Genomic DNA, 13377 nt, shown 5'->3' on the forward strand with positions numbered 1-13377 from the left:
TTTTATCCAATGAGGAGAGAGAATGGCATGCAGGGCTGTGTGTGCAGCCAAGGAACGCCGTGAATGTGGTGACGTAGCGACGAGGACTGTTATGGTGCGTTCAAGGAAACTCGTATTTTTCCGACCGTGAAGTGGTACCAGTTCGATCTGGTACGAGTTCACCGGTCGGAAGTTACGAGTGGCCGTTATAGTGACTTTCACCGGTAAAACAGGTCGGAAAAACACGAGTGGGTTGCCTGGAACGCTACAAAGTCGTAAGTTGTGACTTGAAGCTGTAATTTACGATTTCAAAAGCCTGCCTGGAACGCAGCATTAGCGAAAACGACCGGATCACTCACTTCTGCTTTAATTAAACAGTTTCGGCCAACCCGGTGTCTCAGCTCTCGTCTTGGCGGCACAACGACACAAACGCATCCCGTAACCCATAATCTCTTGTTTATGACAGCATCGCATTTGATATATAACGTTTTCAACCTCTCCTTGGATTGCTTTCTCGCCGGCTTCATTAAAAACAAATGCACCTGGCCGGGATGAGGGTTAGCATAACAGCGGAAAAGCGACCAGACTTGCATAGTTTCCCTTTAATAGTGACTCACAACACAAAGTTGTTGGAGACAAACTAAACTACTACAGTAAACCAGAGCCAATAGCTCACCATATGACCATAAACAGAATCCAATGGAATAATACTGGTCTCTTTCTGCTAAAAATGTAGTAAGGAAGTTGTTTTCTATCAGTTTAAGTATCAACTTTATAATATCATGATGCTGTTCATTCAAAGTGATTTTGTGATCTTGTGCCTGTTGGAGGCCAAATGTTGATTCATGTAGCTTTAAGACCAGGTAAAGGACGAAACCACTACTGCCAGCGCTTTTTGTTGTTTTTGATACATTAATAAGAGCCACAACGGCTTTGAGTTCTCTTTGAGTTGCACAATCAAATATTGAAAAGACTGGCTAACAATCCTACACCAATCACTGCTATAGATCCGGCTGGTGGGACAGACTTTGGTCATTAAGCATTTACGAAGCAGTCTTCATTGTGGTAAATTTTAACTTATGTTCGGTGCCTAATTTAATCAGTCACGTCTTTCTCTGGTCCTCATGCACATTGAAGTCTCTCCCATTACGGGTCATGGTCATCTGAGCGGGAGCTGATCCAACTGTGAATTACTAAGATTGACACTGGTACAATGATGTATTGTCTAAAGGATTTCAATTGATTGTTCAGATTTTATATTGTTGTTATGTATGATATATTACAGTATAACTTTTTGTAAACTCAGGTATTTTGTTAACAGTCATTTACTCCATGTTACCTTTGATGAGGGTTGCATGTCTTGTCAATAACAGGTCTTTGTTTGACAATGCCAGATTAGATATTTAAAATCCGACTTTTGTCACAAATGCTTCCCATCATGGATGTACACTGAAATGTTTTGTTTTCCTTATAAACCCGATCAAATCACACTGGTTAAAACTTTTTTTTAATCTTTTTTTGCTATGCACAGTATTTATATATTATTGTATTATACCCACCTACCACCTCAGTGAAAATTCAAACTGCAGGTTCATTCTGTCATCAATTAACAGGGTCTCCGACAGTCAAATAGAAAGTGGGTTCACAATATGGAGATTGAGCTGCTAAGCCTGGAACAATCTCATTAGTCTGGGAAAGGGAATGACTGAGGTGAGGCATTAAGTATTAAAGCCTCTTGCTTCTTTGAGCAGCATGTCAAGGAGACCCTCTGACTGGTGTTTCCCAAACTAATTACAATGAAATGAGTGCTGGTATTTATGTTTATAACGTAACACTGACAAGCCTGTTTTACTTGTGTCCTTAGGTTCTTGATATTATCCACTGTAATGAGAGGTACTTATCTGACTTGTTCTGACAAGCTGTGTGAGATACGAAATTGCTGTCACTGAAAAACACTGTAAACTTGTTTGTCATGCAATCATTTTGTACTGAAGAGAAGTGTCTATCTAGTGTATCCTAATGTCATATGAATGATTTAACCTTCTATGTAACAGTTATTTATACCATATTTTTAATAAACCACTTTAAATGTTTGGAAGGAATTACTGTCTGCTATCTTCTAATAGGAAAGTCACAGTCTTTTTGACACGGTTTCAGCCCATTTCTCAGACTGCATTTAAATTGTCTCTTATTTCTTCTTAGAAGTTTTCTCTTTCTCTATAATTTAGACTGTATGTGCAATGTCTTTCCCTCCTTTTAATGCTACTTTACTCATTTCAGCAAAATATACGGACCAGTTAGAAAAAGATAAATTATTATCATCATCACTTCTCCCAGTTTCCTGCAATTACTCTAATTGTGGTTTCCTCACATTTAAAAACAATAACATCTGCAGGATTTGTCCCCTGATCTGCACCAAGGTGTTGTGTGTTTTCCACCTCAGTTTAAAATGGTTTGTTGCCAAAGCAAATGTTCTCTAAGAATCTCAGTCGGTACCCAGTTGGTAAACATGTAATGTGATTTAGACAAGGACAAGGATCTTTTTCTGAAGCTGAAGTGAGTCAGTCCACATGACTCACTGTGTCATGCGAGGAATATTTGTTTTCCTGATGACAAACACAGTAAAAGCCAAGGACTTAAGGATGTCTGCCACATGTGGACAGGTGTCAATGAAAGATTACAGTGAGGTCATATAGAAAGGAGAAAGAACCGTTTCATCCATAGATGCACCCAGCTCCAGGAATGTACATGCGGTTCAATCAGGGCCGGTGTGCTAAATGGTCTTGTTGACAGACTGAGCTAAGAGGAGTGGTGAGCAATGGCATCTCATGTGAGCTGCAAACTTAGCACGATGATGTCAAGCCACAGAGTCCACTAACAGGAACTTCACTGGAACGTAAACCGCAACGTCGTCATTTATTAACTCATTGGCTGCCATTGACGTCTATAGACGTCAATCTAATTACAACCGTTCACTGCCATTGACGTCGATAGACGTCAATTGCGTTTTTCAACGGGAAGGGCTGGAGGAAGGTCTGGCGGAGCTTGTCCATCAATATCAGGCTTGTAAACTAGTGTAAAGATGTGTAGCGGCCTGTAGGGGGCAGCAGTGCCCTCTTTGGATGAGAGATCAGCATGTATTACGGTATGAGAAGAAGAAGCGAGATGACAAGAGATATGCTAAAGAAACTTATGCACGGAGCCTATGTGTTCCGCACGTCGGCACATTATGTACCGTGTGTGTCGCGGTAGTTCGGAGAGGAAGAGGGTCGCGATCGTGAGAAAACGACGGAGATCATTGAAAAAGACACCGACGACCGACACCGACGCTGGACACCGGCGATCCAGCCGGGCCGAGTGGTGAGAATCAGCAGCTGACGGTGCGTCACCACAGACCAGAGCCCAGCTCAACTGACGGCTCGGTGGACGTGACCCGAGCGATTCCATCCGGATCAACCAGGAGCAGCAGAGACTCGTCCCCACGCTCCAGAAAGACATGAAGGTAATAATATAATACATCAATGGTAAAAATAATAAAATAAACTAACTTGCTAGCGAGCTAACTTTTACTGCTTAGAGAAGGGCGGATCGCTTTGATCGGAAAGGTTAAAAAAAAAAAAAAACTCCACATCACACTTGACTACATCTATAAGAGATGTATTTTTATGGTAATTCTATATATTTCTATAATTTACAGGTTGTGGATGGAGCAGTGGTCGACCATGGGGCAGAGGTCATGTGACAGCTACAAACGTACAAAAAAGTTAATGCATTTTTACTGATATTTGTAAATAAATTATTATTTTGCCATCAAAAGTCCTTTCTCAGTGTTGTTTTTGTTGTTTTATAGAAGGAAAACACTGTTCAGATGTGTGAGGTGTCACTAAAGCAAAAAATATCAACGTCAAAGTCACTGTTCTGCTTGACATGTTTCTTTCCACAAAAAGCTCGTTTTCTCAGTGTTTTGGTCAAAAACTGCTGTTTTTGGCGAAACCAGCCTATGTTCTACTGCTGTTTACAAAAGAACGGAAAAAGGTAGAAACAAACTTTTTTTCCCCTATTGAACAAAGAGAGTCTACTTTTCTCTTGGTAGTCTCGGTGTTTATATAGTCATAGAACACAATATTCTGTGGGTCTTATAAGATCGTTCAAAATGCTCTAAAATGGCTGGCAGTATGGGGCTCTCTGCTCTGAAAATGGCTGGCAGCCAATGAGTTAAAAGGAAATTCCAGCACAATTTGGTATGAACATCTTCACATTGTTCATTATCAGTGCAGGAGTGAGCAGAGTCAGCACAGCACCACAAGCAAACAAAGGAAGATATAAATAAAAAGAATAAATCTTCTAACCTGCAAGCAAAAATGCAGATTAACAAAATTGGAAAAATATGAGAAAGTTGAGAGCATCAGCCACAGACCACAGCCAGTGCGGAGGAGGACACAATATAAAAAAGCAGGATGAATAGACTCCATTTTATGATGGGTGTTATTTATTGTGCTGCATGATTAAAAAGATTGTGTTTACACAGAAAAGTATAAAGGTTTTCTGTTCAGTGTTTACTAATATGAGGCCTTCGGGCACTTCTGGCAGTGTTGATTGACCCTTTAAAAAGGTGTGCCTGCAGTTTTATTACATTTTTGAAGAGCATCTGTTATTTTTAACAACTTGTGGTGAACAGTAGCATCCAGGAATAATGTGTCTCATCTCGAACAAATGAAGTTAATTGTTTAATATGCTCTGAAAATCATCACAAAATAACTCCAACTATTTTTGATGTGATGAGATCATATTTGCACCACATCATTCTCAGTATCTGTTGTTTCTGCTGTTTGTTTTACCCCAGGTATAGAAAGAAGGAGCAAACAAAACACACTTTCAATAGACTGAATACGTGGAGTTGGCTTCTGAAGTTTTAACTGGAAGCAAAGCTGGAAAAATTGTGCTGGATTCAAAGGAAAGTGATTCAGGAAAAGATGATAATAAACAACAGATATACTCCAGGAACTGTGAAGATGAATCACTAGAGCAGTAACCAAACACTCTGTCCCAAATCCATAATACAGTACATGCTAATTCTATACAGGATGTACAGTATGCCAGTAATAATATATAATATACTGTTTTATGTCAGATGTGAATCAAACTGGCAATTTACCAATATACATAGGTTTATCCTAAGATTTTAAATTGTTAAAGTATTTATTTTTATTTTTACTTTTTAGAGACAACTAATATTGAATTTAATATGTATTTTTTTCTTAAATTGCTTAAATAAACATAATTTCCCATAAGCACCAGGCTCAATGAACTGTCACGGTTTAGTTAGATGTAAAGTGAAAATCATGGTTTAAGTGAAAATAAGTTATTTGTTAATGTTACAGAGCCTTTGTAGTGAACAGTGTTTTTATCAGCCCATCATCCCAAAAGCCTCCTCCATTCATGGTTTTATATACTACACCACCTCCCTCCTTTGGTCCTCTGAGATTGACTATGGGTTATACAAAGGTGCTTAGACAGATGAGCCATAGGCAGGACAGTCTCATCTGGAGCCTGTAGGAGGTTTTAGATGCATGTGGCTTCAAGTGGAAAAGTTGGAAACATCACACTTTTATCAAAACTGAGCCACAATTTAATGTGACAAGGTTATAGCTGTAGATTTTTTCCAACACTTTTTATCTCTAGCTTTTAGCAGCTGACTGAATAATTTTAAGCCTCATACTTGGATGTCTCTCCCCTAAATGCACTAAGAGCATCACAATGAACTTGTCCTCTAAATTTTTTTATGCACAAGCTCAAACAACCATTTTGTTCAGGCATTGTTTTTGGACTGAGTGTTGAAACGAGAGATTTCAAAACTGTTAAAGGTCTGCAACTGTGAGCAATTTTACATTGTCTATGGGAAAAATGAACAGGACTTTGTCCAACCTGCTGTAGAGCTACAAGTGGTTGTCACAAGCATCAGGATGTTTGATTGAAACATGTGATAGAAAAAAATACCTGTTCATAAAATGCAGAAAGTGGTGCAGCTGAATTACCACATTGCTGCTGTGGTGTTTTGCAAACTGAGTTTTAAATCTCTGACACATTAACAGTTTTTTAAGCAGTCCAAATGAGTCCGGTGTTGTGTTCACTGACATCTGTTTTCCAGGTTATAATCAACCAGGCCAATCAGAGCTTTGCTGGTGTGTTAAGTCAGGTTTGCATCTTGCCGTAGGCTTAATTTCTCAGAACACTTTAGAGACACAAGGGAGATGTATGTTTGATCATAGCCAGCCCTTTATTCATGCACAAATATGCTCACATGCACATACACACACATACTGTAAATCATATACTGACTTGTTATTGAGCTGCACTTTGAATCCAAACCACATCCAAAACCCCAATCCCCCAAACTGTGAAACCAACTTTGTTTTGAGGGGTCAAAAACAACTTTGCTTGAGTTCTTTCATCATGACACAAGTAGAAAGGAAATCATGCGTAGCCTACATGTCCGCATACAAACACACACACACACACACACACATTCTTGGTGAGACCACCCACAAATGTTTTACATTGTGAAATTGCCTGTTTGTGTTTAGGACTGTTGATGATGTGACTGACTGAAGTCAGACTGTCCAGAGACTCTGACAAGCCACCTCACACTCTGTTTATTGCCTTCAATCATTTTCAGAGACACGTGGTTTGTTTTGAATGTCATATGTCTTTTGTCTGGTGGAGGTAGCAAACTATAAAGGGAGGAAAAACAAGTATTGTATTGGTCATACAGTGTTTAAACTGTTATAGAAAGGTGACATTATGGTGTGAAGAATCATATAGTGTTATGTTACACTTCAGTTTTGTTGATCAAAATGTATAATGAAATCATCATTAACGATACTACTGGACTGTGAGCAGCCTGAGTCACACAACAAATGATGTCAGGATTTCAGGATACGTTACTTACTGTAGAATTTGGGGTGAAGCTAAAGTTGGCAATGTCAGAGGTTGCCACTTGGATAATTCATATCACGAACACAATCTTAGTTGAGTGTATTGCCATGCTAACATCTATCCAACAGTCTGGATAGCTGAAACCATGAGTGTTGCTAAAAAAAAACCAAAAGATGAGGAAACTAGTGATTGCACATTATGTATCATGTTGCACCATGTAATTGTATTACAGGTCTCCTTTAGGCTACAACACAAACATAATCAGTTTGACCTTTAATCATCAATTCAAGGTATTTTAGTTCCAGCTGATGTACTGACATGATACTATCACATACTAAAATTACAATGGTGCATTTATCCTATCATGCTCATCTAAAACTGGCACCAAATCGGTACTAGACACATGTTTGACTCGTGCATGCAGCACACAAACATGAGCAAGACGGAGTCAAGTATAGCTCCAAAAGGAGGAAGCTAGCTGTGAGGAAAATGCTGACATCATGGTATGTGGAGTTACAAAATGTGGATGTCTGGCAGGAAACGATCACATGTTGGACACACAAAGCAGTCAAATTTTAAATTCCCATAACCTTGGCTGTTTGCTGTGTTAAAACAACCAAGCTGCACAGTTTGAATCCGACCCTTTAAATGAGATTTGAAAGTGAGCTAATGTTGGTCATACTACAGCTAATATACAGTCCCAGAATTACAGTGAGAGAGAACTAGTCAAGATGAGCTCCTGCCCTCAGACATTAGAGCTCAGATTGATCATCGTAATTTAAAAGGGTTGATAATTGTGGGGCAGAGGGTGGAAGAAACAATAGCGCCGAGCAAGACGAGGCTATGAGAGACAAAGGCGTCCTGGCTCATTTGGTTTAATAAGGTTCCACACAGGCAAACCCAGATGGCTAATTGAATCACTCCTACCTCCAGTTGTATTTTACAGACAAAGACTACGTTTCACTTCTACAAAGACTCCACTTTTCTCTCTTTCACATTTGCAATAACATCAAGGTCTGCGTGTGCGCTGGAAAAACTGATAACATATCATCCATAAAAGTTTACTTTATTCATAAAGGCATTTAAAAATACTGCAAAGGTTTTGTGAATCTGACATGTTGGTGTTGAAAGCCTCGGTGTTGAAAGACTTTAAAGGAGGAGAAGGCACAGTTGCACAAATGATGAAGTAAAACAAAAAGCCACTTTGCAATCAGGCTTATTTTCTCTTTCTTCCCAGAGCTCTTGTACCCGAGTGGCATCAGTATATAGGGGCACTGTTTTTATCTGAAGCTGAACTGGGTCTTATGCGTTTCTCATCTGCTGGGGGAAGGATTAACGGCTTGATTCATTGACAGGCTTTTCTCTGCGTTTTTTTGGCAGCGGACGCAGCTCCCTCTCAGCTCTGCTCGTGGCTGATGTGATCTGAAATGGCAACCAAAGTAGACATAAATTATGTGCACACTGAAAATGATATATGGAAACTGTAGAAAAACTATAATATATAATCATCTGTTTCTCCGGGGCGATTTCGCAGGTGTACGCAAATGGTGATGGTTCTTAATTAGTTCAAGGGGCTTTTACTCACCCCTAATCCATTAGGACACTTGGGATATGCAGTCTATAAAACACACTATGGATCAGGTTCAGCGGTCTTTTGCTGAATTGAATATTTGCATTATTATTTACAACATCTTACCTGATTTAAAACCCTGGTAACCCTTTAGTTTACAGGCCGTTAATTAAGTGATAATGTCAAGAAATAGCTAAGAAATAACTAGTAATTGCGTCATAACGTCTAGAAATAGCCTAGAAATAACATGTAATTGCATCATAATGCCAAGAAATAACGACTGATTGCATAGGAATATCCCAGAAATAAGTGACTGTAATTGACAATTGCAAGGACTTGGTGTAGAAAGATTCTGACCGTTCCCAAAAAATTCAAAGCATGTGTAATCTTTTGCCTTTATGGAAAACATCAACAGCTATTTCTAGGCTACTACTTGACATTACTGTGCAATTAATTGTTATTTCTTTACATTATCACGTACAGTAATTAGCTGCCGTTAAATTAAAGGGTTACTTACCACCAAAACCCTTGTTTTTGGTTAGTGACACAAGTATCATCAGGTTATGACCCATTTCATGTCCCTGTATAATCTAATATAGATAAGCACTCAATTATATTAGCATCTGACTCACACACACACACACACACACACACACACACACACACACACACACACACACACACACTACGCACATACAGAAACACACATGTGGTCAACTCCCACGTGTTTTGCCGTCCATTGATTTGGTAACTCTCCTGTCAATAGATTCATTCACAGTGGGGCTGTAAGCAGATGTCATGCAGCAGATGTTGTGCCTGATGTAGAGAAGACACATGTGAAGCCTGCTCTCTTCATGCAGTCGTTATTGGTGGAGTGGGATGTAAGAGGAGAGATGTGGTGACACAGGACTATTGACTATGTGGAAAAAAGCATCACGGGCCCTCAGTGTCACCGGCACGTGGAGCCACACTGATCCACAGATTTCACTCATCCCTCCATTAACAAATCCATTTAGACATTGATCCTGGTCAGTTGTGAATCGGTGGTGTGTGAGCTTGTCAAGAAAGAATCAGTACAGCAGGAAATGTGCACTGTATGACACCGAGTGCATGTGTCAACTCAACTTTGAATGAGGTCAGACCACCAGCAGGAGCATGTCAGCTGGTTGTTTGATGACTGTGGTCGACTGTGTTCTGTGGGTGGCAGTGGACAAAGAGGACGGTTAGCTGGTCAGCAGTGTGTCTGTGGTACGTGTGTGTGTGTGTGTGTGTGTGTGTGTGTGTGTGTGTGTGTGTGTGTGTGTGTGTGTGTGTGTGTGTGTGTGTGTGTGTGTGTGTGTGTGTGTGTGTGTGTGTGTGTGTGTGTGTTGAAGAGAAAGCGTGAGAGTGTGCCTGACATCATATTGTGTGAGATGAGATGAGATAAGATGAAAAATCTGTGACATTTTGTCAGTGTCGCCTTCTTGAAGAGGCTTGTTTGAAGGTGAAAACATGCATTTGAATACAGGCGTCTCGACATCTGGTCCCTGCGCTGGTGACTTTATGACAAAAACACTTTGAAAAGGTTTTGTATCTTCGGGTTCCTTTAAAAAAAAAAAAACAGCTTGCAAGGAAGAAAACAAAAATTCAAAGTTGGCAGAGGTGCAGGTTTGTCTTTTTCTTTTCCGATCCAGGGAATAAAAGCATGAACATGAATCTTTTGTTTGTTTTGTTTTGCATTGTGCATAATCTTTTGAATGTCTCCCCGGAGATTCGGCTACTGGTTATGACTTTAAATGATTATGCAAACTCTCCCATTTTGCCTTTAGCACATACATGAGAGATATCTCCTGCAGGAATCATCACATTACCTCTGATTTCAGCTCTTAACAGCCCGACTGCTACTGCATAGATTATTTTCAATCAACACAAATATAACTTCATGTATGATTGACAGACTTTCAGGTGGTTTTTCTGTACCAAAGTGAGAGATGTAAGTGGGGGAAGTGGTCTCTTCCCTAGTTATTCTCACTTGTTTATTGTAATTAGAGCTATAAATGAAACTCTCTGATGGAGGTGGGGGAGGAGAGAATGCACATTGGCCTACAAAGACAAAAAAAATGCGAATGTGTGTGTGTGTGTGTGTGTGCGTGCGTGCGTGTGTGTGTGTGTGTGTGTGTGTGTGTGTGTGTGTGTCTTGGAGAGCAGCCAGAGAGGTGGGGGTGGGAGGGCAGTCAGCGTTTTTTCAGACAACATGAATGAGGCCCCACCAGAGTGAGCTTCCTGTGTGAGGGCTATAAAAACAAAACCGGGGCTAAAGCACGTCGAGCGCTCCCACATTCCTGAACATTCTGCCAGGTACAGGACGCGCAGCATGTCCTCTGCTCTTTCCTTGAATAAATAGAAAAACACAACAACTCCCATGATGCCTTGACAGCATGAAAAACATACAAGTGCATGTCTCTAAAAGTGAGAGCTTCAAAGACCTTTTTCAGTCCAGCAGGTGGCCTGGGGATGTCATGTACATCCTACAGAGACAAGAAATTATTGTCATGTTTTCTATCATGTGCTTCTTCTTATAGGTGTATCCTCTTGAGATCCTGCATGAACTAAGTATATTTTGTAAATTATTCGGTGTCTTGGATGTGAGGTTTTCATTTTGTCCTTAACATGCTCACAAAACTGTCACTACAATCTACCCATGAGATTTAGATACCAATTTTATTTTATGCAAGATAATATTTTTGGACTGATGGTCACAATAAAAAGAAAAGACCCCAAAGCATTAAGATTCACCCACTGAGGACCAAGAACTAACATAAAATTTAATTTAGAAACAAAAAGATATACTACTAGGTGCTGCTACTTTAAGAAGGTAATTCAGCGACAAGTCTTAAATCTGGAGGAGAGTTATATTTAGCAGGCAAAAGAGAAGGAGAGAGAGATTAGTAGATGACTGTACTTCTATTCTGCTCCGTCCAGTAACACTGGCAGCGGGTGTGGTCGTGGCAGGATGTCGATTTCATCATGCCAGTGTCATACAAACCCAAAGACAACATCGTTTACTGTGTTGTTTCTGCTATTTCAAACCCAAGCCACCTACAAAAACTGTCATGTGTGTCAGCATTAACGTCTAAATTAGATTAAGCCCAGTGCAAAATTTTAGACACAGCAAATGTGTTTTTTATCCTAGAATAATGTTTTATAAGCAGGGTGTAGCATGTCTGAGCCTTTTCCAGCGCCAGGGGCCTCGCCCCCGGCAGTGGGCAGAGTGCTGCTGTTCTGAGGTCAGTGGATGATCTCATGGGAGCTGCTGACCGGGCCCACATGTTTGTCTAATCAGACTTCCTGCAAAACTAAAAAGTGCGTGCACTGCCACTGCATGAGAGCAAAATAATGTTAAGAAACATTCGCTGTTGTGGAGCTGACAGGTTTTCTGTTGCACACGTTAAAGTAAAGTAACATTGAAGTAAATGGGGAGCTGTATATACCTCTGGCCAAGCAACATGATCTCTTGGGAGCGACACTAGTGCTTGTGAGATTAATTAAATTTCAGCATGATTCACACACATTAGCACACACTGACTGTACCTCATGTACTGCTTTTATAACAATCAAGTGCTTTCAGCTGCTTCGAAATACATGTGACGGTGTGAATATTTCAGGCATGCGTCACGCTATAAGCAAACAGCACAAGACAACAGAAGACTGCAATCTAGGTTTTAAAAGACAAGCATGTTTAACCTCAGACTGACAGCTACAGGCCAATCGTCAGCCATCAGCAGATAACCACACAGACCAAACTTTCCAGTTGCACAGTCGCACTAGCGCAGTTCTCATATGACTAGAAAAGACGCTGTAATTTTCCACACCTGTACATACACACACTGTATGAATCAAAATGTGAAAAGTGTTTGTTCTTAGATGTAGTTGCAGCATCAATTTCAATTCAGTTCAATGTAATATGAAGAGGGGCAATAAAAAAGTGAAAGTAAGATGAAAAATTCTCAGGGGACACATTTACAGTAAGACAGGTCTCAGGAGGTGGGTAAGGAGACGTAACACAGAGTTTTTCATAAAGGGATTATACCACTGGGATTTAAGGTGAAGAGGGACTTGTTCTCTGATTTTTTTTCCCCCAGAGGATGAGACTCTGTTCAGCCCAGGGACTCAGAGCTCAGTCTCCCCTCTTGCTGCAGAGTCTGTCAGCTGTGTCAGGACAGGGTCTCCCCTCGGCCTCAGTCAGCCCAGACTCTGATCAAAGGCCAGTACAGACCCAGCTGTAATTGAAAACAGATCCAGCCAGAATCCCCCCTCCAGCAGGAATATGCTGAGTACAGGCAAACGCCTCACATTCCAAAAGCATGAACTCTGCAGAAAAAAGAAAAAAGAAAAGATGAACAGCACTTGAAGTTTGCTTCTGCCTTACATGTGCAAATGAAAGAGTGAACATAGCATCCAGGATGCAAGAATGCTGCTACCTGTAATGCATGATTGCATCCTTCTCAGCGGTTGCATACAATTGACCTGCATGTTATTCCTCAGTACCAGCATTGTGGAGAAGGGTATAAACATCTAGATTATCTGAAATTTTGTCAAAACATTATAATCATATACCAGTCCAGGAATATTAACGGCACAACAAGACAGAACTAGAATTTAACCTGAAACAACGCAATATGATGTGGTGCAGGTGCTTTTTCGAGCTGCAAGTTATGAATATGTAAATAAACATGTATTCTCTTGTATTTTATAGCTTCAGGATTCTGACTTCCTATTCATGTGTATTGGTCTTTAACCAAAACAATATGCTGAACTCCTGCCAGCCCCATGAGTGGAATAACAGTCTGCAAACTAAAGACAACATTTCACAACACGTCAACACGTTTCACATCTAACAAAAATTAATACCA

This window comes from Trachurus trachurus (assembly GCF_905171665.1).
Source record: "Trachurus trachurus genome assembly, chromosome: 9".
In the NCBI taxonomy this organism is placed as follows: domain Eukaryota; kingdom Metazoa; phylum Chordata; class Actinopteri; order Carangiformes; family Carangidae; genus Trachurus; species Trachurus trachurus.